This window comes from Mustela erminea, chromosome 7 (assembly GCF_009829155.1).
Source record: "Mustela erminea isolate mMusErm1 chromosome 7, mMusErm1.Pri, whole genome shotgun sequence".
In the NCBI taxonomy this organism is placed as follows: Eukaryota; Metazoa; Chordata; class Mammalia; order Carnivora; family Mustelidae; genus Mustela; species Mustela erminea.
Genome location: NC_045620.1, coordinates 40,614,130 through 40,638,799, shown reverse-complemented (window position 1 = coordinate 40,638,799; position 24,670 = coordinate 40,614,130). Strand labels below are relative to the sequence as shown.

At 37.3% G+C, this 24,670-nt stretch overlaps 1 protein-coding gene and 1 long non-coding RNA gene across 3 annotated transcripts in view; one reads left to right on the top strand and one right to left on the bottom strand.

The window, feature by feature from the left end:
- Positions 1 to 24,670, bottom strand: part of MACROD2 (mono-ADP ribosylhydrolase 2) — a 1,971,474-nt gene that overhangs the window by 268,451 nt on the left and 1,678,353 nt on the right. The window lies entirely within an intron of this gene.
- LOC116595282 lies at positions 4,333 to 22,528 on the top strand. 2 transcript variants are annotated; one of them, XR_004287603.1, is made up of 5 exons: positions 4,333 to 4,343; positions 5,087 to 5,090; positions 19,812 to 19,821; positions 20,599 to 20,603; positions 22,438 to 22,528. It is a non-coding gene; the product is annotated as an uncharacterized LOC116595282 (long non-coding RNA). The 2 variants fall into 2 exon arrangements; XR_004287604.1 differs by lacking the exons at positions 4,333 to 4,343; positions 5,087 to 5,090 and adding an exon at positions 10,738 to 10,747.

Below are 24,670 nucleotides of genomic sequence, written 5' to 3'. Positions count from 1 at the left end.
TGGGACACAGAAGAATAAGGAAGGAGGGGAAACGGAATAAAGCAGCTATACTATGTGAGTTCAAAGATGGAAACAAAATTAGCATGCTAAAAGGAAACACTTTATTGGGATTGGTTTTGAGCTGAACCATGAAGTGTGCATAGATTCACTTAAACAGAAATGCAGGTAGGGTCATTCCAAGCAGAGGAAAGACTATGTACGGATGTCTGGAGATAGGAAAGGTCAAGGATGTTTCACTGATTAGAAATTAAATTAGTCAATGTTAATAGAAGTGTCAAAATTGAGAACCCTTCAAGAGCAGTTTTAAAGATGATAACATAGGGGGTTCCTGAACTCCCTTCCTCCCATGGACACAGAAAACGAGCGTGTGTACATGGAAGAATTCTCTCTAAAAGAAATTCAGGAAGTAGCTGGGTGACTCCTTCACATCAGGCAAATGAGAAAATGCCCAAAGTGAAATGGTTAGGAAAGGCTGAGACGTACTCATCATAAACCCCACTCCTGGCATAGTGCCATTCAATCAGGAGGGAACAGCCAACTCTCAGATTCTCCCTCTGGCCTGCTTCAAGTTGCCAGCATCTCTGTGGAAGGAGTTTATACACATAGCTAGTGCCCCTGTTTTTGTGGCTGTTATCTGAAAGATTATGAGGCTCTGGTAGCCAAAGAGGCTTGTATTCAGTAGTCCTACAGGATTGTAAAAACAAAGAATATTTCAATAAGCTTAGAAGCACCTGCACCCCCATGGCTATATACTTGGAATCAGTGCAGAAGGTACAAACAAAAATGCCTATCTTCCAGTTATTATCTAGAAGGGTTTTAACTACATACTTTTACAGCTGTTGTCTGAAGATCCAACTTACAACCAGCTTGCATCTAGGTGCTGAATATGCCCCCTACTCCAGGAACATTCATGGGTTTTAACACACCCTCAACAAATGGGAGTGACTAAGAACAAAGAACATGGCTTGAACAATCATAAAAGCTTAGAAGACAACCAGGAGCACAGGCTGGACTGATCAATGAGCTTCATCTCCAACATAAGATCACTCTGTGAAGACTGGGAGAGATGGCAGTTTTATCTGATACACAGAAACCAATACAAAGATTCAAGGAGAAGAAACAAAAGAATATGTTTCAGGCAAAATAATAAGATAAAACTACAGAAAACAAATTTTAATTAAATAGATTTAAGTGATTTACCTGAGAGATAGATTTAAAATAATCATCATAAAGATGTTTAGGAGGTAAGGGGTACAATATATGAACAAAGTGAGAATTTCAACAAAGTGAGAGCAAATATTTAAAAAATACCAAACAGGGGTGCCTGGGTGGCTCAGTGGGTTAAAGCCTCTGACTTTGGCTCAGGTCATGATCTCAGGGTCCTGGGATTGAGCCCCTCATTGGGCTCTCTGTTCAGCAGGGATCCTGCTTCCGCCCTCCCCCGCCTGCCTCTATGCCTACTTGTGATCTCTGTCTGTCAAATAAATAAGTAAAATCTTTAAAAAAGTAAAAAACAGAAAGTACCAAACAGAAATGACATAGCAGAAGAATATAAAAATTGAACTGAAAAGTTTGACTTAGAGGGTTTCAACAGCAGACTAGATCAAGCAGAAGAAAGGACCAGCAAACTCATAGATAGGCAAAGGAATTCATCTATCAGATGAGCAACAAGAAAAAAAAAAGAATAAAAAAGAGTGAAGATAGATGAAGGAACTAATGAGAAGAAGTAGACCAATATACACTCATAAAGGTCTACAAAAGGAAAAAAGATAAAAGGGTAGAAAGCTTATTCAAAGAAATTCTGTCTGAAACCTGTCCTAATCTGGGTAAAGAAACAGGTATCAAAATCCAGCAAACCTAAGAATTATAAAACAAGAAGCCAAAGATACCTGTACTGAGACACATTAACATCAAACCATCAAAAGATAAAGACTAAAAGAGAGCCTTAAACTCAGCAAGAGAAAAACAACCTGTTAGGTACAAAGAAACACCCATAAGATTATCAGCAAATTTTTCAGCAGAAACTTTGGAGACCAAAAGGAGTGATAGAAAAACAAACAAATAAACAAAAAACAAGAAAAACAAAAAAAACAAAACAAACAAAAAAACTGCCAACCAAGAATACTCTACCCTGCAAAGTTGGCCTATAGAACTGAAGGAGAGATAAAGAGTTTTTCCAAGATAAAACTCATCACCACTAGACTGGTCTTAAAAAAAACTTAAGTGAAGTTCTTCAAACTGAAATGAAAGAACGCTAATTAGTAACAAGAAAACATACAGAAGTATAAAAAAAATCAGTGGTACATGTAAATATATAGTTAAATTCGGAATACTCTAATATTGTAATGATGGTGGATATATCACTTATAAGTCTAGTATGAAGGTTAAGAGACAAAAGCATTAAAAATAACTATAGCAATTTGCTAATGGATTCACAAAGTAAAAAGATGGAAATTGTAACATCAAAAACATAAAACATGTAGATCTAATCAACAAATTCAGTAAACTTGCAGGATACAAAATCAATATACAAATATCTGTTGTGTTACTGAGGGTGGTCAAAAAATACAAACTTCCAGTTATAAGATGAGTAAGTCCTTGATCTAATATATAGCACAGGGCTTAGAGTTAAGGATACTATATTATATACTTGGAAGTTGCTAAGAGAGATCTTAAGTGTTTTCACCACACAAAAGAGGTAATTATATGTTGTGATGGAGGTGTTAGCTAATGCTGTGGTGGTAATCATTTTGCAATATGTAAGTACATCAAATCAGGAGGCTGTGTACCTTAAACTTACACAATGTTATATGTCACCTATATCTCGATAATGGTGGAGACAATAAAGAATAAAAATAAATAAAATAGAAAGAAAGCTCATGATGAGGAGGGGTATGAGAGATGACCAGAATATAGATTAGGATGAAATTGGGGGGACTTTAAAACCAAACTGAACCAAAACCAAACCAAACTGAAAAAAGAAAACCAAACAAACAAACAACTGAGCTCTGGATTGCTGAGACATAGACATGAGGAAGGAATATTTTTGCATTTCAGTAACATTTCTTCCTATGCTACCTCAAATAGACTTAACTTCTATGTATATTTGTATCATATCCTGAAAATTTATCATCTCCCTGGTTGATTTTAACTTTTTCCAATGAATCGACAGCCAAACAGCAGACAAGGGATAGCATTTGAGGTCAATGAATGATTGAGCTGCATCTGCTGAGCCCCTTGTGGGATTCGGTCATTGACTCCACTGAGATGGTCATGTGTTAGGAAAAGCAGGTGGGTTGGGCCAGAAAGGGCCCTATTTCTCAGCAGATGCAGTTTTTTTGTTTTTTTGTTTTGCTTTGTTTTTTAAACCGGGCATCCTCTGCTCACCATTGAAGCTTGTGTGTGGGGGAGACAGGTGGGTAGTTTGAATATCAAATTCTAAAGTTAAAAAATTGTCTTATTGGGAAATACATCTTTAGGGAAAGAGAGTGAAGATATCAAACAAATACAATTGACCTGACAAAACAAGTAATAAAGCGCACAAGAGCAGCAGACGACCGCAAATTCCTCATTATCACACACTGGACATACATTAGAGAGCTGACTGTCACGTAAACCAGAAACAACCCACACCTCTGCCAATCATGTCTGCATATGCATTGGAATGCATGTATGATGATCAATATCCTGTTTTATTTACTCACTGGCTTTTAAAAGATGGATCTAAAGTTAAAGCCTAAACGGGAACTAAAAGAAATCCAAACTGAGGAGAGCTGTTTTAGTTAAGAACAAAATGTAGGCAGGTGTCAAAGACTATCTTCGGTAAATCAGTGATTAATTTTCAAAAATTCCTTATTAAGTCTTTGTATTTTTTCTATTTCCTCTGGGAACAAAGTTTAGTGAAAAGAGAAGATACAGCCAAACATTCCCTGGATGATGAATTTCTTCTCTCACTGATTCCCTATATTATGGGCTCTTCCCTTTCCACACTAAATTACTATCTATCTGTGCAAAATGAAATGGAAACTGAAGGGGGGGGTTACTCAGATAATTTAGGTCAAAAATAAGTTCTCCAGAAACATCCAGATTGAGGCAAACATGTTTTCTATGGTTCATATCATCCTGATAATTGCCTTAATTCTCCATTTCGTTTTGCTTCTGTAGACAGCTTAATGGCAGTTAAGATTTTTTGGATCTTGCAGCATAAGAATAAATACTCAATTAAGGCTTTTTCAGATGAGTCAGAGATAGAAAATCGCTGTAGCTATAAGTGATGCATGCTCTCCATTCCCGAGCATTTGTTGGCCTGTAAGTTTTCAGATACAACTTGAAACTGAGTATTTGTACTAACAAACTAAAGAGAATAAATCATTAAAGAAAATTTCCTCCTTACTGAAGTATCAAATTAAAGTCCAGTTGCTGGCCATAGTCTGCGGCCCAGACCACTATTACCAGAATCATTTGCAAGGTGTAGGGAAAAAAAAAATTGCTATTTGTCAGACAGTGTAAGAAATATGAGGGGTTGAGGAAAAATTGATTAATTAATGTATTTATTAATCCATTCACTCATTCACATAGCAAGTATCTACTGAACCAAATGTACCAGATGCCATTCTATAAGAGTAAAATACATCAGTGAACAAAAAAGCAAAACTTCTGGCCTCATGGAATTGGGAGGCCAACTAAAATAATAGACATAATTAATAGGTATTGTGTATACTGTGTGTGACGGTGAAAAATGCTATGGGAAAGGAAGAAGTAGAGCTGGCTAAGGGGATTAGGAAAGTTACTGGAGGGGTAAAATGTTGATTTCTTAAATATGGTGCCCAAGTGAATGATGTAGTCAAAATGTGATCTATGAACAGAGACTTTAAGGGTGTGAGAATTACCTCAGTGGATATCTGGGGATAGAAGGCTTCATGCTGTGAAAACATCTAGGACCAGGGCCCCAAAGCAGGAATCTCTCTGATATGTGTGAGGAACAGCAAGAAGGCCAGAATTTGAGGCATAGTGTCAAGAAGAGGCAGCAGGACTTGAGAGCTGAGAGTCATGTAGGCCATTGCAAGGAGTAGGCAGTTATTTTGAGTGAGGTGGGAGCCATTGTAGAGCTCTGAGCAGAGGTGTGGTATGGTCATATGTTGAGAAGAGACTGTGGAGAAAGCTCAATGGCAAAGGGAAGAGATGATGGTTGCTTAGGACTACATTCCATGTGAAATAGCAGAGATAGGGCCTTAGTCTGTAAGTCTGTTAGATGATAACCAATAAATTCTACCTCTGAAACTAGTACTATAGCATATGTTAATTAAACTCAACTCAAATAAAAAAAATAAAAATACAGTTAAACACAGAAAATTGATATTTACGCTGAAGTTTTTCACCAACTTCTTCTAACACCAACAGAAAAAGTAACAACTTAGCCAGTAGCATATCCTGGTGCAGCATGGCATTGTCCCAGGTTAAAAGCAGTCAATTTCATTTATTGAGCTGACTACCAAAAGTTAAAACTGTTCCAAATGAAATAGAGCATGTTAACAATGCCCTTCTGATTTCTCATGCAAAGTGTTAAAATCTGGCATGGAACTTCTGAGAGAACCAACTCCTGCATTTCTTCCCGAAAAACTGCCAATACAGTGACTTCTGTTTAACTAAATTAAAGGGATTTTAGTCTTTATTAAAAGCAATTCATCTTTATTAAAACAATTCTCCCATATTTATTATGAGTCAGACAAACAAATAAATTAGCCTTTAGTGGTGACATCATGGGCTTTTGTGAACAAATATTTCAATTAAAAAACTCAAATTGTTCAGTTAAAACTCTCTTAATTTTATTGTTTCTGCAATTCAAGATAGTTATTGGTGTATTTTCCCAGAACTGAGTTATTTTGCTATGATAATTGAGAACATTATGAAAAATTAGGAGAATTGAATGTAGTTATTTGAATCACGGAAAAGGGTAGGTGTATAGTAAAGGAAACACTTGCAAATATATGTCAGTGCAATTAGTTAATTAAAAGAAATTTTTACATACAGACACATAAATCAGTAATAATAAAAGGAATAAGAAATAGGTACAAGGCATCTAGTTGAAGATAATTCTAAGCCTCTGAAGGCATCCTCATTACTCACTCTACTTTTAGGGAAGAAAATACTGTGGTCCTCTATGTATCAGAAAAATACTTCACAAAGAATCTGCTATCTCTTTAAATGCCTTATCTATTTCCCACCAAAATGATTTTAATTACATGAAATCTTACTAGCTGGGTGACGCAGGACAAGCTGCTTAACCTTTCCTTGCCTCTGCTTGGTTGAACTTCATCAGTTATGGTGACTCATTTGGAAAATGGAGGATTGTCTGGACCTTGATATCTGACTTTACACACTGCAGAACTCCAATTTGCTGATTTTTCATGAACTCTGAATCTTCCAACTTGTTCTTTTGTCTTGGATCACTCCTTTACTACACCTTCTGCCAACTCTCAACCAGCACACCAGCCTCTCCCTGGGCTTGGCACCTTTGCATTGACACCAGTATCCTACTTTCTCACATATCAAACTCCTATTCATCCTTCAAAACACTCTCTGCAAAACTTGTCTGACATCACAGCCCCTTCTCTCTCACCCACATCACATTCCTCCATTGTATTCCTGAAGTACTCTGTACACATCTCTAGCACAGATTTCCTAGCATGCAATTCTTTGTTCCTGAATCTCTTTTCCTGATCATATGGTGCTTCTTGAAAGCTATGTTCTATTCAACACATGATGTCCTTTTGATCTATGGTGTCTCCAATGTCTCAAGGTGACAGAACTTGAATTCAGTTAAGAAAAATAAGACAAAAATCCAGAAAATGGAAATAAAATATGCCCCACTTCCCCAATTCTCATAAATAGCGATGTGTTTGTGTAAAGGTAATGCAGAGGATTGGGGGTGAACTGGAATTGGCTTGTCTAAATGCAGCACAGAATAGCTATTATAAATACACACTCTAGCACCAACCTATCAGCATATTAATTCTATGATTGCTCTTACTAACTGGATGGCCCAGGATAACTAATTTAACTTTTCCTTGCCTTGCCCCATCATCTGTAAAATGAAGGATATGAAGGTGCCAACTGTAGGATTTCTGTGGATTAAGTGAAAAGTTTCATGTGAAGAGTTTAAGACTATACTGGTACATGGTCTTCATTATACAAGTACTAGTAGCTATTATTTCTGTTGTCATTATCTTTATTATTATTGTTAATTCCTTCCAAGAGGCAAGTCACAAGGATGCTATCTTTGTAACCTTTCTTTGGGTTTAGGGAGGCATGCCATAGCTTCAGAAAAGAAGTGGATGAAAAGCAATGAATTCAATTCTAGTCTCTTTTGAGACTTCCTTTACTTTTCTTATCAAGCATGCCCAGGAGGTAGAAAAAAAAAAAGGGATAATACACTACTGTCTTTTGAATTGCTAAACACTAGACTTTTTCAGAAGACATCTTTTCTAACAGAAGACTCCTGTTTGGGAAACAGAGTAAGGAGATGTTTTGTAAAACTAAGCCTCTATTATGTGCCAGACACTGTTCTAGACATTGGGAATGCACCAGTGAATTTGAGATGCCCTGAAGGAACTTTCATTCTAGTGGCCAGTTTTCATCATCTCTTATTATTTCCCTATATCTCATAATCTGAATTATGAATTTAAGACCACATCTATCTGCTGTTCTCTGTTTTACCCTTTATTTTTTGTTATATATTTGTATTTAGGGTCCTTAAAGTTGAGACATAAAACCAAGAGTTCAAGGAATCTTAACTTTGAACTAAGTAGTCCAACTACTTACCTGTTGGACATGATCCAACAGGTCAAGTGTATTCATTAAAAGGATGTGTATGAGGACACGTTACTCACAGGTCCAATGTGTGGGTCAATGCCTTTGTCAAACTAACAGCAAAGAAATCCTCATGGCCAGGCATCACCTTAGAAAGCCAATGGCAGGGGAGTGTAGGCCAATGGGAGGCTGAGAAAAGGAAACCAGTTCACTGAAACCGAGACCACCCAAGGACCAATATGCCCAATGATTAGTTCAAAAATTTAATTGGAATATTTTATGAAGGTTTTGTTTTGCCATTGCCTCTGTTCCTGTCCTAGTAACTTCTAGACAAGTGTTACAAAAACAGTTCTAGGATAATTTGCCACAATTTTTTTTTTTTTTTTCCTGACAAGAGCAGGGCAGGGGCCATAGCAAACTCGGGATTTAAGTTTCCCCAAATGAAGAAAAAAAAAAAGAAATTAAATTGAATTTAAGAGAAAACATATACCTTCCCATGTAAAAACCAAAGGCAAAGAGATGTTGACATAAGGTATCAAATAAAGATCCTAATATTAGGCCTACACATATATAGACATCTGTTACATAACAGAATTGACAAGAGGCAAGAATGAATTCTTAGTAAGTTTCACTGATGCAAGTCAATATCCATTAAGAAAAGAAATGAAATTATTTCTCTAGTTCATACTTGACAATCCTAGGTCTATCAAAGTTCATATAAAAGGAAAAAGTACAATGTTTTTAGATAGATGATATCTTTATGACCTTAAAGTAGGGAGCCTTTCTTAAATAGACTTTTAAAAACACAAATTGTAAAGGAAGAGATCAATTAGTTATACTTCTTTAAAATTAATAAATTCACTTCATCAAAGGACACCAAGAAGAGAGTACGAAGACAAGCCACAGAGTTAGAAATGACATTATGACCCATATATCTGGTAAGGAACTAGTACTCAGAATATATAAAGAACTCCTACAAATCAGTATGAAACATATAGTCAGCACAATGGGAAAAAAATGGATAAAAGACCTAAAAGACATACATTACAAAAAGAAAATCCAAGTGACTAATAAATTTGATGTAGAAACATGTTCAAACTCAGTAATTAGAGAACTATTAGCTAATAATATTCTCAAGTAAAATTATAAACCCATTAGCTTCTCAAAATATTTTTTAAAATATGAAAATAGAAAATGTTAGTGAGAATGCGGCACTGCTGTCTGGAAATGTCAATTGGCATGGTCTATTCTGAAAATAGTTTGGCATTATCTAGTAAAATTTAAGATATCTATGCCTTAGCAAATCCATTCATAGATATTCACAGTAGGAATTTGCACATATTCCCCAAGAGACAAAATTATGCACGACGTCATTATAATAGCCATAAGCTGGAATCATTCCAAATTCCCATTAAGAGTAAGATGAAGATGTAAATTAGGGCAAACTCATTCATTGGAATACTATGTAGTATTAAAGATAAATTAAGCAAGTACATGTAGATCCAATGACCTGAATGAATCTCAAAGAGAGCTGAGCAAAAGGAGCAATTTGGAAAAGAATGCGTACATCATGATTCCACTTACATACAGTTCAAAAACTGGAAAAAATAACGTATATTGGCAGAAAGTTGTTACCACAAAAGTCAGGAGAGTGGTTACCTTTATGGGAGAAAGACAGGATGCAATTAGGGGCTTCTGTGTTGCAGGCTATATTTGATAATGATGCTAGTGACCAAGATTATTTACTTTACAGTTATTCTTTAAACTGTGCAGATGTACTTTATTCACTCTTCTAATGTATCACCCAAGCGAAACATACATTGTGAGGGAATAAATCAGGTAACAGAAAATTTCTCTAGGAAATGTCATAAGATCATTCTCATTTTGTGATAAAAACAAAAATGATTAATTATATTAACATAGGAAATAAACATTTACAAAAATACATGAAAATGTTAATGGTAGTTTTCTTTGTGAAAATATTGTTTTTTACTATTTTGTGTTTTATGAATTGTCTATAATGATATACATTAATTTATTTTATAAATACATTCATTAAAAAAAAGACCGCCAAGGAACAGGTAAGGATAAAACTACAGCTTTAAAAATGCTCTGCAAGGGGTGCCTGGGTGGCTCAGTGGGCTAAAGTCTCTGCCTTTGGCTCAGGTCATGATCCCAGGGTCCTGGGATCGAGCCCCGCATCTGGCTCTCTGCTCTGCGGGGAGCCTGCTTCCTCCTCTCTCTCTTTGCCTACCTGTGATCTCTCTCTGTCAAATAAATAAATAAAATCTTGTAAAAAAAAATGCTCCGCAATTGGTCTTTCATTTATTTATTATAAATCTATTTATAGATTTATTTATTAGAGAAAGGAGAAAAAGGGACAGAAGGAGAAAAAGAATGAGCAGGAAGGGCAGAGGGTAAGGGAGAAAAGAATCTGTGCAGGGCATGGAGCCAGGTGTAGGGCCCAATCACCTGAGCTGAAACCAAGAGTCAGATACTTAACTGACTAACCAAGAGTCAGATGCTTAACTGACTGTTGCCACCCACGTGCCCCAGAAATTGGTCTTTTAGTAAAAAAAAAAAAAAAAAAAAAAAAAAAAAAAAATCACTGTTGTTTGGCAAACAAACCTTTGACATTTGCAAGATGATTCCTATACTGTTCCATGAGGTCTGTGAATGAAACCCAATTGCTTATGAAGAAAAAGCTTTCCTGTATATATTCATGTGTTATAAGACTGTAGACATACAGATCACTGCAATGTTCCCCTAAAAGCATATGTATAAGCCAACTCCATGAATGTGCATTTAAGAATGGCTACATGCTCATGGCAAGCTGATTAGGGTCTCTGAGAGTAATCTGCCAGCACATGTGTAGGTTACAAGGTATATACCTTGTATAACAGATTAGCCAAAAGTTTCCATGTGGATGGATTCTGAGGTTTTAAAAACATTATTTGGATTTTGGAAATGCTTTATTTTTCTTCTTAACATCTAACCAAAGCAAGATGAGAGACTCAGCCCTGAGAAAGGAAAGATACAAGCTCAACATTGACTGGTTCAGGGACAGAAACAACTGAGCGATGAAATAGGCTGGTTTTGACGGCTGGACTCACTCTGTTGAGGAAAGTGTCTCTCCTAATTACATTTATATTTTAGGAAAGTTAAAACAAAAGTCATGACTCCATATAGTATCTTAATTATCCCTTTATGACAGGCATTGATTAGGACTTGCCAGGCTTTTTGTCCCTTTCATGAACAAAGAAGTATAATAGGAAGGGGAGGCTCTCTGTGAAGACTCAGGCAAACATGTTCTCACTGCCCACTTTCCGCCATGATCCAAACCAAAGAGAGTTGATTAACCAGCCTCTGGTACACTGATCAGCTGCTTCTATCAACTAAGACCCTTGGGTAAGGGCAGTTTGTGATTAGTGTAAAGGAAGGGGAAGGAAAAGGAGGTAGTTAGGGGATGTGTGGAATTAAGAAAATGAAATTTGGCAAAATACAGAGATATGTTTGTTCATCACCATTTTATGAATGTCCAGGCAAACCCAAACTTATTTTTTGGTGATTATGTGTAAATTATTAACTGGGGAACATTATTAACTGGGTTATTTCCCTGAAGCTTGATTGCAATGGATGGTTTTCACTTTTGCGATTCAAAACTGGCTTTCAGAAGACTCTATGATAGAACTGATTGGATGGATTTTCCTTAATTAGGAAAAACATATTACAATGCATTACTAAATAGGTAACTTCTAAGATGCTTAATTTCTAGATAGCAAAACTCCAGAGCTTGATCATAACTATCATGGCATGTTGAGAACAAGTAAATTTCTAATATTTTGCTATGGAATGTCTCTACAGTCAGCAAAGTACATAAATTCTTTTCCAGGAGCCTCTGCCTCAAAGCTTGTTCAAAATCCCTTATAATAGAACTGCCAGTCATTTCAGAGCCTATAGTGCTTATTTCTTAAGAAACCATCATCCATAAATTTCTGATATTTACAGCCTGAACATGAAATAAATATAGGTTTTGTTCAGTAGCATTCATGAATAAGCAGTGGTATTTCTCTTTGTGTATGCAGATTTAAATGCTTTGGGAAAGATTCATAACTGCAGAAGGGTAATTTGAAGGACTGCATTGAAAAAAATTCAGGCCAGTTAGGATTATAAAACTGTTTAATAATCAGGACTGATGCGGCTGGCTTGAAGAAGGATAATTAGAACCTTTAATGTGCAGAACGCCCTTTGAAAATATTTCTGGGGCTGCATACCACTCTCTTCACATCCAAACAACGGCCACTTGAGTCGAAAGATGACCAAGAACCTTCTTCAAGGTCATGTGGAGAATGTAAGGAGAGATTTTTAGTTCTGCTCATATATGCACTCATTAGATTTACTGCCATCCTGCCATATAGTTTCAGGGTATAATTTTCCCCATAAATGTCATGGATCTAAGATGGAGAGACTCCTAAATAAATGCATGGACTCCTGGAATGGCAGTTGGAAGAGAATACTTCCTGCCTCCTCTCTCTGGGGATTGAAGATGGAGAGCCAACTTTGAGAAGCAAGGTTTGCTGGTCTACAGAGTCCTAAAATGCCTTGGTCAGACTTGGACAAAGATGCCCCTCAGGAACACAGGGCTTAGTAAACAGAGCTTGCATTACAGATCTTGAAACAAATATCATAATGTCCTGAAATTCAAAAGATTTCTATACCCTTGGCATTACCTGTTGATGTAAATGCAGCATAATGAAGAAATGCAGTAGTCACTTAAAACTTGTAATCATTAACTGACCTATAGTTGAAAGCCAATGCTTTTGGTAGAAACTGATTCATATTTTGACATGAGGAAATGAGATTAAAGAGTAACTAGCTCAAATGTTAAGAAAACAAAATGAAATCATAGACATTATCATGTTGTTAGACTTCCAGCTCACAAGTCACAACCTTCCTCTTACCAGTCTTCATCCAAACACTCTCCTTGACCCTATTTTTGCCACTAGCTATTGGCCCATTTCTGTACGCCTCTGTTGAGCAGAGTTCTTTGAAAGAGTTGCCTATGCTTACTTCCATTTCTTCTCTAAATTTCCCTTGAATCTACTCTAAGCAGGCTTCTTTTTCTAACTCCCCCTAAAGAGCTGTCCCCAGTTCCTCCATTGATCCAATCCTCAGGCCCCAGGGACAAGCCATGTCACCTCATCTTGTTTCTTCTCCTAGCTCATGGGCTGCTTTCTAAGCTTGCCCTTGAAGGTAGCTCTTTGTCCTTTGGGTGTCTAGATGCAGACTAAGAGCTCATACTTCTTTTATTCTTTGATCCACAGAGTAGTGCCAACACATAGCTGAAATATTTGGAGGCAAAACTTCTACACTCTCATGTTTTATGCTTTCCCAATCACTTATCTCTAGAAATCATGGATCACATAAATAGTTCTGTACAGCAGTGAACATACCAGCTTTATCCCTTACCTCCTCCACATATATTGCCACAAATATCAGTTCATGATTTTATTTTCTTCAATGACTTAGCCCTCAACTCTACAAGGCAAGCAGATGTCTGGCATTTAATTAGTGACCCAATTAAGGCTTTTTGCTGGCCTTAGCTTATTTTTTAATCTAGGAGAAAAAGAAATCAAATTGTTTGGGCATGTGGTGAAAAAGAAATTATAACTCTAGCTATTAGTCTTTGTCCTTCAAAAAAGGACATGTTAAAAATTTTTAAAAAAATTTACTTCTTCCCCTAAAATTAAAGGGACACCTTAAAAACCACTGTAGGGGCACCTGGGGGGCTTAGTTGGTTAAGCGTCTTCCTTCAGCTCAGGTTATGATCTCAGGCTCCTGGGATCAAGTCCTGGAGTCCGGCACTAGGCTCCCTGCTCAGCGGGGAGTCTTTTTCTCCTCTACCGCTGCCCCCACCCCCCCACCTGCTTGTTCTTTCTCTCTCACACACATGTACGTGCTTGCTCTCTCTTGCAAATAAGGAAATAAAGAAATAATTAAAACCACTGTAATTATTTTAGGGGATAAACTTAGTATTTAATTAAGAAATATTTACAACCAAGAGATAGTCTCCTCAGTAAGGGCTGGTTCATAGCTGATCAGAGTTATACATTTTTCCTCCACCAGAATGCGATGGCAAGAAATAAATATCCACTAAAAAAAAAAAAAAAAAAAGAAAAAAGAAAAAGAAAAAAAGAAAAAAAGTCAGTGTGACCAGGTTGTAGAAAATAATGTTTTGTGTTTTGGCCAAGAGGGAATTACTTTTCTTTTTCTGTCACTATATTCTTCATTTCCTACTACACCTTTCTTTATCTTTAATTCCCTTCCCTTCCTCATCATGTAAAGTTTCTTTTCCCCCTTCTTTTCAAGTAGGGCCTGTTATGAAGTGTTATAAAGGCTAATGCCTTAAAAAGAGGTGCTCAGAAAAGAAAACCTATTGATGGCTTCCACTGTTAGATTTTATTCTTTTCTGTTTCTTTGTTATTTCTCCTTAAAGGTAGAGTCGTCTTGTGATGAGATGAAAAAACTAAGGTGACTTAAAAAAAAAACCCAAGTTTTAAAAAACAGCATAAACAAAATTATGGGTAGAGTCTAAAGCCCGTGGATCTGAAAACACTACATCTTGAGTCCAAAAGGCAGCATTTCCTGCTGACCTCCCCAGGTCTCCAGCTGGCTTTGCTGGCGCCTTTCCAAGTTGGTCTGTGAAATATGGGGATGGGGCTGGAACATTTGGTTGTAATCAAAACGTGAACACATATCTAGAATTAGCCATGTTTTAAACAGCTTAAACTGGCTGAATAATCCATGTATCTGGAGAATGAGACATCTGCTATAGAATAAAACCACTCATAGGAGAGAGCTTTGCTTCAATAGTTTGTGAAAGAATACTTTTAACTTCAAAATAACATTGAAATCAATTGATCACAAAGCCTTTGTTTTTTTGAACAGATATCGGGGGCAATTTTTTATGTTTTTTTTTTAATAGTAGTCACTCCTGTGGGCTGGTTGAAAGACTGTAGTGAATGAAGAAAATAATAGTTTTATTTCTCTTCTGTGCTATTAAGATGTAAAATGATGTAATACCTTGCATAATTTGGAGTAAAAATGATAATATATTGTGAGGACTAATACTTTTAGAACTACTTACATAATCTTAAGGAAAGTGGTTATCATTGTTGGGTGGTGAACTTGAGGGGGTCAGGGCAATAGTCTTTAATCTTTTTATCTGTAAAACGGGGGTGATAAAATGATCTACCTCCTGAGACTGTGATGACTAAGTGATTCTAACAACAACAAAAAAAAATTGAGCACTTGTTTTAGGACCTGGCATTAGAATAAGCTAATAAAAAAAAAAAATAATAAATGGCACCAGGGCGCCTGGGTGGCTCAGTGGTTAAGCCACTGCCTTTGGCTCAGGTCATGATCTCGGGGTCCTGGGATCGAGCCCCGCATCGGGCTCTCTGCTCAGCAGGGAGCCTGCTTCCTCCTCTCTCTCTGCCTGCCTCTCTGCCTGCTTGTGATCTCTCTCTGTCAAATAAATAAATAAAATCTTAAATAATAATAATAATAATAAATGGCACCAATTATCAACATTAATTTAGATATATACTACAAAAATTAGCAAATGTCTCTAGATGAGGTGCTCATAGAGTCATTTAACAAATATATGCAACATGTGAATGGCAATATTGTTTGATTTACTAACAAACCTTATCTTACAGACAGAAAAATATCAATCACTCTCCACTTATTTTGTAAAGGCTAAAAATTTGGTAGAGATGGAGTGCTGATTAATTTTATCTTGTTATGGCCTAAAATCAATAAGATTCTCACATAGTTTTATGTGTGTGTTTGTGTGTGTGTATACATATATGGTGATGTTCATTTTAATATTGTAACCCTTTGTTGATTTTTATTTTGCATTAATGTCTTATATTTTTAATTAGGCAAGAAAAAAAAAGTTTCTCCAAGGTAAGTTCAGAGTTAGATTAGTTGACCAAGGCGAATACAATTCTCTTTGGCAGAGCTGACACTAGACATACATATTTTGCCAATAAAGGACAAAGATAGCTCTCCATCACATTTTAAAACAATGCTCAAGAGTAGTCCCCAAAACAATTTTTAAAAATCACCACTAATACATTTATTAGTAAATGATATATAAAGAACTTGTATAACTGATAGCACAAAAAATTTTCTTGATTTAAAAAATGGGTAGACGATTTGAATATACATTTTTTCAGTGAAAATATACAGATGGCCAAGAGGTACATGAAAAGATGCGTCATTAATCATCAGGGAAATGCAGATCAAAACCAAATGAGATATCACCTCATACCTGTTCAAATGGCTGTTATCAAAAAGACAAGAAATAACGAGTGTTGGTGAGGCTGTGGAGGAAAGGGAATTCTTGTGCACTGCTGGTGGGAATATAAATTGGTACAGCTCCTACAGGAAATAGGATGGAGGTTCCTCGGAAAATTAAAAACAGAACTACTATATAATCCAGTAACTCTACTTCTGGGTATTTATCTGAAGAAAACAAACAAACAAAAAATACTAATTTGAAAAGATACGTACAACACTATGTTCATTTTAGTATTATTTACAATAGCCCAGATACAGAAGCAATCTAAGTGTTCACCAGTGGATGACTGGATTACAAACGTTGTATATATACACAACTATTATCAACCATAAAAAGGAATAAAATCTTGCCATTTGTAATAACATGGGTGGACCTTGAGGAATTATGATGAGTGAATTAAGTCAGACAGAGAAAGACAAATACTATATGATGTCTCTGATATGTGGACTCTGTCTATCTATCTATCTATCTATCTATCATCTATCTATGCCAAAGGCAGGGCTGGGGGGGTTAGTAGGAGAAATGGGTGTCTTAGTTTAAATCTACTGAAAAAAAAATGTTAGAATATTAGGGAATTGTAGGCCATCATAAAATTAAGATAAAATTTATGTCAACCAAGACCATATCTTGGACACAGAGTTGGGTTTCTAAGTAGCTAAGCTATTAATGACAGGTAGTTAGAAAGAAAATTCTAGTTAGTTACTATAACACAGAAGTATAGCCTCTATAGTTAAAAAAAAAAAAAAGAAAAATATAGGGACAAAGCTAGTTTTCACTTTGGCTTCGTTTTTAATTCAGTTCAAGTTGCTGGCCATATATGAGAAAAAGTGAGAAGCAAATTCTTTTGCATCCTAGAATGTTCTTGTTAGAAGACATTAAAAAAAAAATCCACTAACAAAATAAAATAACCTGACATGGATTTGATTTTCTCATCATTATAAAATAATTGAATGATGGCAGTTTAAACATAAAATTATATTCCAGCAAAGAAGCCAAAGTAACAAATTAATTTCTGATACAAATTTGTAAACTCTTAACATTAGGTCCTAAACAACATCTTAACTGGCATTTTCCTATGGCAGTGTAACAATGTGTATGTAGTTACAATTAAGATACATCATTGAGTAGAGTGGAATTCCAATTCACCAGAAGACTTCCTTATCTCTTTAAAATTCATGAGCATTTAATTGAAAAAATTTGGGAGTTTTAAGTAAGTTTAAAATTTTTTAGTTTAAAACTTGGGGAGCATATACTCACACACATGCACTTACAGTATATCTTTCTAAATACATATATATCTGTATTATATAAGCATAGATATTTATAAATGCATATTTATTAGAAAAAATTTAAAGGATATGGCAAATATCTGTACAAAGATTTTAGGTATTTCTCCAGGCATTTTATAAAGGATTCATAGGAATTCACGGGTGTTTGATTTAGAGTGAGTGATTCATTATGAAGGTTGTGTGAAAAACCTCATCAGGCCTAAAATCTGTATACCTCATTTAGAAACAATCTTGCTTATTTGTCTTTTCTTCCCCCTTATTCTTTTCTTCATAACAAGAGTCTATGCTTGGTTTCTTAACCATCTTTTTCTTTTGGCTTCTTCTTTCTCTTTCCTTCAGATCCCTTTATACTTCATATATTTTTAAAAAATAGCTATTTGAAGAAGGTAGCTCAAATGCCATATAGCAGAGGATTTGAGATAATTGTGTAAAGAACAGTGAGTGGCAGAAGCCAAGGACTTCTTAGTGGAGCAAAGAATTTCCGAGGCACTTCTCTGCTTGAAGCAACAGGAGAAGAAAAGAGAATCCTTACAGATTGATGTAGGTCAACTCTTTGCTCTCCTGAGTTTGGCTCCCTTGCTAAAGAGCTAAGCAGATAATCAGCCAGTCTAGAATGACTGGATTTTGTGTGACTGGTTAGTTGTTTCTTTTCAATGTCTGTTGTCAATACACTGACTTTTGCCCAGTAGAATACCCCGGGGGAACTTGGGTGTATAAATGTGTTTATAAGTGTGTATGTGTGTATACCACCAGCACAGGATAAACCCAACTTTATCAACTGCTTTAACCTTCTCTAGTCTTGATAATTTTTACCCTTCCCTCCTGACCTCCCGGATTCCATAGACTATGAGTTTTCAACATTACCATTTACTTCAGGGGTTGCTTTCTTCCATTGCTTGGGTAAGACCATCTCACTGTAGCATCCAGTTTCCTACAACCTACCCTTGACCAGATCAGCCCCTGCAGCCCAGTCCCAGGTTTCAGAAAGCATGAAGCTTTCACTGTTTTATAAGAACACTGGGAACCAGACCCAAGGACCTCCCTGGATAGCACTGGTCTTGCTTAACTAAGGGAAGAGGCAGATTTCCTATCTTTGAAATTTTGAAATTTCATTTTTGACTAAAGACTTATCTCCTACTACCATTGGTCCTGGTGGTCAGCATCATATATTTTAAAACATTTTTTGAGCTGGGTCCTCTTCTGTAGCTTTCCTTCTTTTCCAAAGAATGGGGACTGGCAGCCAGGCTATTGATAGTCTATCTGAGTAAAAATGTGAAACAGAAACAGCAAAAGGTAGATTTTCAGTGAACTGGGACTAAAGAACAGTACCAGATGGAGGACAGGTCCTCAGGGGGTTAAGAGTCAGAGATTACTCAGTCACACAAAGCTGAAAAAACTAGTTCCAACAAATAAATTTGATATGGCATTTTGGAGAAGTCACTCAACCTTTCCAAGGCTATTTTATTAGTAAAAACAATAAATTAAAAAAAAAATAGTAATGGCTTCAAACGATTGGGCTGGGATCATATCAGGTAAGGCCCATGGAAAGCTTTCTGCATTGTCGAAAGGCTAGCTCATGGATGGTGTTCCAGTAGGAACATCAATGGGGCCAGTGATGTTGCTAATGTGAGGTTAGGAGGTCGTAGGATCTCAGCTTGCCAGGACCGAAATAGTGGGAGCTGGCAATGGACACAGGGATGGGAAGCCAAAATGAAGGACACCCTTCCAAGCTTAGATGGCAAAATAAAGCGACACTTTGGACTCCTGGATCCTCTGGGTGTGTGTGTGTGTGTGTGTGTGTGTGTGTGTGTGTGTTGGTGTTGTTTTCACAACAATTTTCCTGGCTCTTGCCAGCAGGTGATGGATCTAGAGCAAATAGAATTAAAAACAAGATGTGTAATTATATCAGCAGAAATCACTCATGGGGGAGGAGGTTGCTGCTAGGATCTTTGGCAACATCTTCTTAATCAACTAAGAGCAGACGGAGAGCAGTTATGCCAAAGGTTCCAAGAATCATCTTCTATACCAAAGGTCAGGAAACTATTGCCTGTGGGGCAACTGCAGTCTACCATCTGGTTTTGTGAATAAAGTTTTATTGGAACACAGCCATGTCTATTTATATAACGTCTTGTGGTTGCTTTTACAGTACAACACAGTTGAGCAGCTGAGATAGAGACTATATGACCTGCAAAGCTTAACATATTTACTCTATCCTTAAAAAAAAAAAAAAAAAAAAAAGTGTGAAGATGTCTGTTCTATACCTTTTAACAAGTACAATATTGTGAGAAGCAATATTTGGATGGCCAGATCACTTTAAAGTAGAAGGTGGCCGCCTCATACAACAGGGCTGGGGTAGTCTCACAGAATAATATTCTTGTTTTGCTTCCTTTTTCAAGAGATTAACCAAACATTGTGGAAGGAAGTGACAGTTTCTCAGTCATGCATTTCAAAAGGGGAGGTAAGAGGGGCACCTGGGTGGCTCAGTCAGTTAAAAGGGTTAAGAGTCTGCCTTCAGTTCAGGTCAAGATCTCAGGGTCCTGGGATCAAGCCCCACATCAAGCCCAGCATCGGGCTCCCTGCAAGGAGGGGAATCTGCTTCTCCCTTTCTCTCTGCCCCTCCTCCTGCTCATGCACAGGCACTTGCTCCCTCTCTTAAATAAATAAATAAAATCAAAAGAAAAGAAAAGAGGAAAGAAAGGAAGAAAGAAAGAGAGAAAGAGAGAGAGAAAGAAAAATCCAAATCAAATGCTTGATTCCCTCCCCCACCCCCGGGGAACCCAGGAAAAAGTAACGCTAGCAGTATTTACGAAATGGTGTCTGATGACCACTTCATCACAATTATTCTCTCTTAATCAGTAACATACAGAAATCCAGCAAAATGGGGACCTTCATGGTGTTTGCCTAAGAAACTTCAAGCAAGAATGATATTACTCTAAAGCAGAGAATGATTCATGCCAGTTGTCAAGAGTGGATTGAAAACGCCTGCCAGTAGGAATGCAGGGTCTATCAGCAGCCAAGAATAAATATTCTAATACCTGCTTTTTTTTTTTTTTTTTTTTTTTAACACTCTGTGGAATCAAAGCACAAAAGCAGAATGTCATGGTAAGGAAAAGCACACTCCATTTCCCTGAGCTGGGGTGCCCACTGTCGTCCTGATGTGATGTGCAGGCAATCACTACACCCAGCAAGGAGCTCAGAGCAAATGGAGGCTCTCTCTCCCCATGAAGGCCAGCAGCTGCTCAATGCCGAGCAGGCAGAAATGAAAATGGCTAACATGACAGTCAAGGCTGGGTGAGTCTGGGGAGAAAGAAAGATGATTTTCAATATACTGAAATGTATTGTCAAGTGTCCAGACCTTCCATTTATATGAAGCACCTTTTTTTTTTTTTTTAAGCTTTCCCTTTTATTTCAGCAATGAACAGATACTATATAACATATAACTACTGGGCATTACCTCCCCTCCTTACAGCTGATCAGAAGCATGCGATCAGTATCTCCTGCTTTGGAAAGCAAAGTAAAAGATCAATGAGAAAATAAGCCTTCATTCACCTCACCCCATCCCACCCCACCCCCCACATTCTTCCCTGAAAGCCTTTTACTGGCTACCCTCATTCAACACCCTGATAGACATGGAGAATACAAAACAGATGGACAAAGGATTAGGGCACGTAAATCAGCAGAGATACTAATATAAGATATTAAAACAATAAAATATGAATGAAATATTTTTCCTCCTTGTTATTCCCAATGCAATTTAATTCTGTTTCTATAAGGGACATTGGAAGGAAATGGCAAGGATTAATAAAATAACCTCAGGGAAAAAAAAAAAAACACAACTTTACTTGTGCTTTAGCCAAAACTGGGAGCCCCAAAGGTGGTCTCCGTAGATCAATGCATCACTGTCCATGGGGCCCTGGAAGGTCAAGTCTGATGGCTACTTAGAAACCACTAACCCAAAGATCACTGTGAGACAAATTGTGCCAAAAACAGCAGTGAAAGACAAATATGTATTATGAAAATACTACATTGCTGCTTTCACGTTTATGTGGCCTCAGTGATTTCACAAGAAATGTTTTGTGCATAAAACAACATTAAAAAAAAAAAAAAAAGCCTGCTACTTGACAGGGTTTCCTTTAGTGGAAGGACCTTATTCATGCCCATAAACATTTGATGCCCACATCTGTTAGAGATAAATGGAGAGTATAACTTCCCTTTTGGATGCAGATAGTCAGAATTCTCAGAGATCATATAACATGCTTAATGAAGACAGCAAAAATGCTGTAGTTTCCCTGATCAAATTAGCACTCTATTGAAATTTAAAGTTTTATGGACTGCTTTAGGTACTTTTCTTTTTATAAGGAGTTGCCTGCATGTTTACATTTAGCTTCTAGAGAATAGTTTGTTATAGTCATTTTAGGGAGTCAGAAGGTTCCTAGATTAAAAAATAATATAAAATAATGCAAAAAAAATAACGCAAGTTGGTGCAGCCACTTTGGAAAACAGTGTGGAGATTCCTAAAAAAATTAAAAATAGAGCTACTCTATGACCCAGCAATTGCACTACTGGGTATTTACCTCGAAGATACAGATGTAGTGAAAAGAAGGGGCATACATACCCCAATGTTCATAGCAGCCATGTCCATAGTAACCAATCTGTGGAAAGAGCCAAGATGCCCTTCAACAGACAAAAGGATAAAGAAGATGTGGTCCATATACACAATGGAATAGTGCTCATACCCAACTTTTGCATCAGCATGGATGGGACTGGAGGAGATTATGCTGAGTGAAATAAGTCACACAGAGAAAGTCAATTATCATATGGTTTCACTTACTTGTGGAACATAAGGAATAACATGGAGGACATTAGGAGGAAGAAAGGAAAATTGAATTGGAGCAAATCAAAGGGACAGATGAACCATGAGAGACTGTAGACTCTGAGAAACAAACTGAGGGTTTAGAGAAGGGGGTGGAGGGATGTGTTAGCCTGGTGATGAGTATTAAGGAGAACATGTATTGCATGGCGCACTGAGTGTGCTGCATAAACACTGAATCTTGGAACACTGCATCAAAAACTAATGATGTATTTTATGGTCACTAATATAACACAATAAAAACAAAAAGAAAAAAAGAATAATTTCCTAAGAAAGCATTGCTAGTCACCTCTGGAGTCACAGGCCCCTACAAGAATCAGCCTGCCCTTCCTCCTCACTGCCACCTCTAGGACCACTGTGCATGGATGTGGTGGACTCACATCTCATGGGCTCAGTACTTCATGGTAAAGCCCAGCCTTCCTGGGCTTTTTTTTCCCCTCTCTCATTTGGGATGGAATTCCTTGGTTTCTCTGCCCATGCTGATCTTAGAATGACAATGAAGATTCCACAATGCCTACCCCCATCTCTCAGAGGAAAAGTCAAAGTCCTGGCATTATTGGAAATGATCAGGCTTGCACCCGCCCTCTGATCGTGTCTCTCACTGTTTTCTTCCTCACTTTGCTCACTTTCCTCCAGTCACACTCACTTCCTTGCTGTTCCTCCAACACAGCTCTGTGTTTGCTATTCCTACTTCCCAGAATGTTCTTTCCCACATATCTTCATGGCTAAGCACATCTAGACGTTTCAAGTCTTGGCTCCTGCCTCACTTTCTTAGTGAGCCTCCCCCACCGACCTCTCCATGCCTGCTCCTGGTCCTCCTAATGCCCTTTCTTCCCCCCTTAAGCTCTTATCTTCTGATGTGTGTTATAATTTTCTTCTTCTTATGTGTTCCTTATTGGTCTGTGTACCCCATAGAAATGTAAGCAACACAAGGCCAGGGAATTATGTTTTGAAAAGCATGTGATGTAGGTCATCAACACATATTTTGATGAATAAACCATAAATGAATGAATATATGACTGAAATAAAGATTTCAAAAGCCCATCACTATTAAAATTTCTCTTGTGGAAGAAGCATGTCATTCTCATCTTGGGACCATTGTATTTTCTGCTTCATCGATTTGAAACACTTTTCCCCTCCATCTTTCTGACACTTCTACCATTCATCATTTGAATCTTAATGAAGAATATCCCTATGACGCCCCCTTGCCCTTCAGAGATAAAAGGGTTCCTTTCCCTAACATTTCCCTTTCTAGGGGCACCTGGGTGGCTCAGTGGGTTAAAGCCTCTGCCATTGGTTTGGGTCATGATCCCGGGATCCTGGGATCAAGTCCTGCCTCAGGATCTCTGCTTGGCAGGGAGCCTGCTTCTCCCCCCACCCCCCTCTGTCTGCCTCTCTGCCTACTTGTGATCTCTGTCTGTCAAATAAATAAATAAAATCTTTAAAAAAAAAAAACAAAAAACATTTCCCTTTCTATTTTCCTCATCCTACTAATTAATACCTAATGTGATCTTACTTTTTTTTCTTTTAATTTTGTAATTTTGTGTATCTTTATCTTTCCACCAGAATGTAAACTCTTTGAAGTCATGGACAGTTTTATTCGTCATTATATCTCCAGTGCATAAAAAAAATATCTGACATATAGTAGAAGCATGATCCTTACTTGGTTTTGTTGACCAACTGGATGATTAGCACAGACTCTTGTTTCAGATTACCAGGATTTCAGCTATGTATCTCACCTGGGCATAGCTTCACTCCCCCTGGTGAAACGATGTTGAATTAATGGTTCCCTGGGCCTATCTTTGAGAATGACTATTTTAGGCCCACCCACTTAATTCCCTCACCCAGGATCAGGTGAGGGCATGGTGCCTGTGATCTTTCTGTGCACTGGACTCTAAATGGTTATATGTATGACGTGAATATGACACTGTGTAATTTACTATTTATATCTTTTCGGGGGTGGATGATCTGTGATTTTTAGCCTGAAGGAGTAACAACCTTTGTGAACCTAGTTATGAAATACTTGTCCAGAAAAGTATCCAAGTTCCATGGTACCAATGATAGCAGCCCATGGTATACCAATCTGGATTTGTAACATCAGACCCATTTATTGGAGCCTGGGCATCCTGTGAAGGTCTTCCTGATACAGAGCTTCAGACATTCTGAGTTACCATGAATATACATCTAGGAGCCACCTCCTCTTCAGTGCAGAATAAAATATTCAAGCATGAGGATGATAAAGCTTTTAGGGGAAGTAGAGGGTTGTACTATGAAACTGGACAAATTCTCCTCACCTAACAGTGTGCTATATCTGATATTAGTAACTGGAAGTCG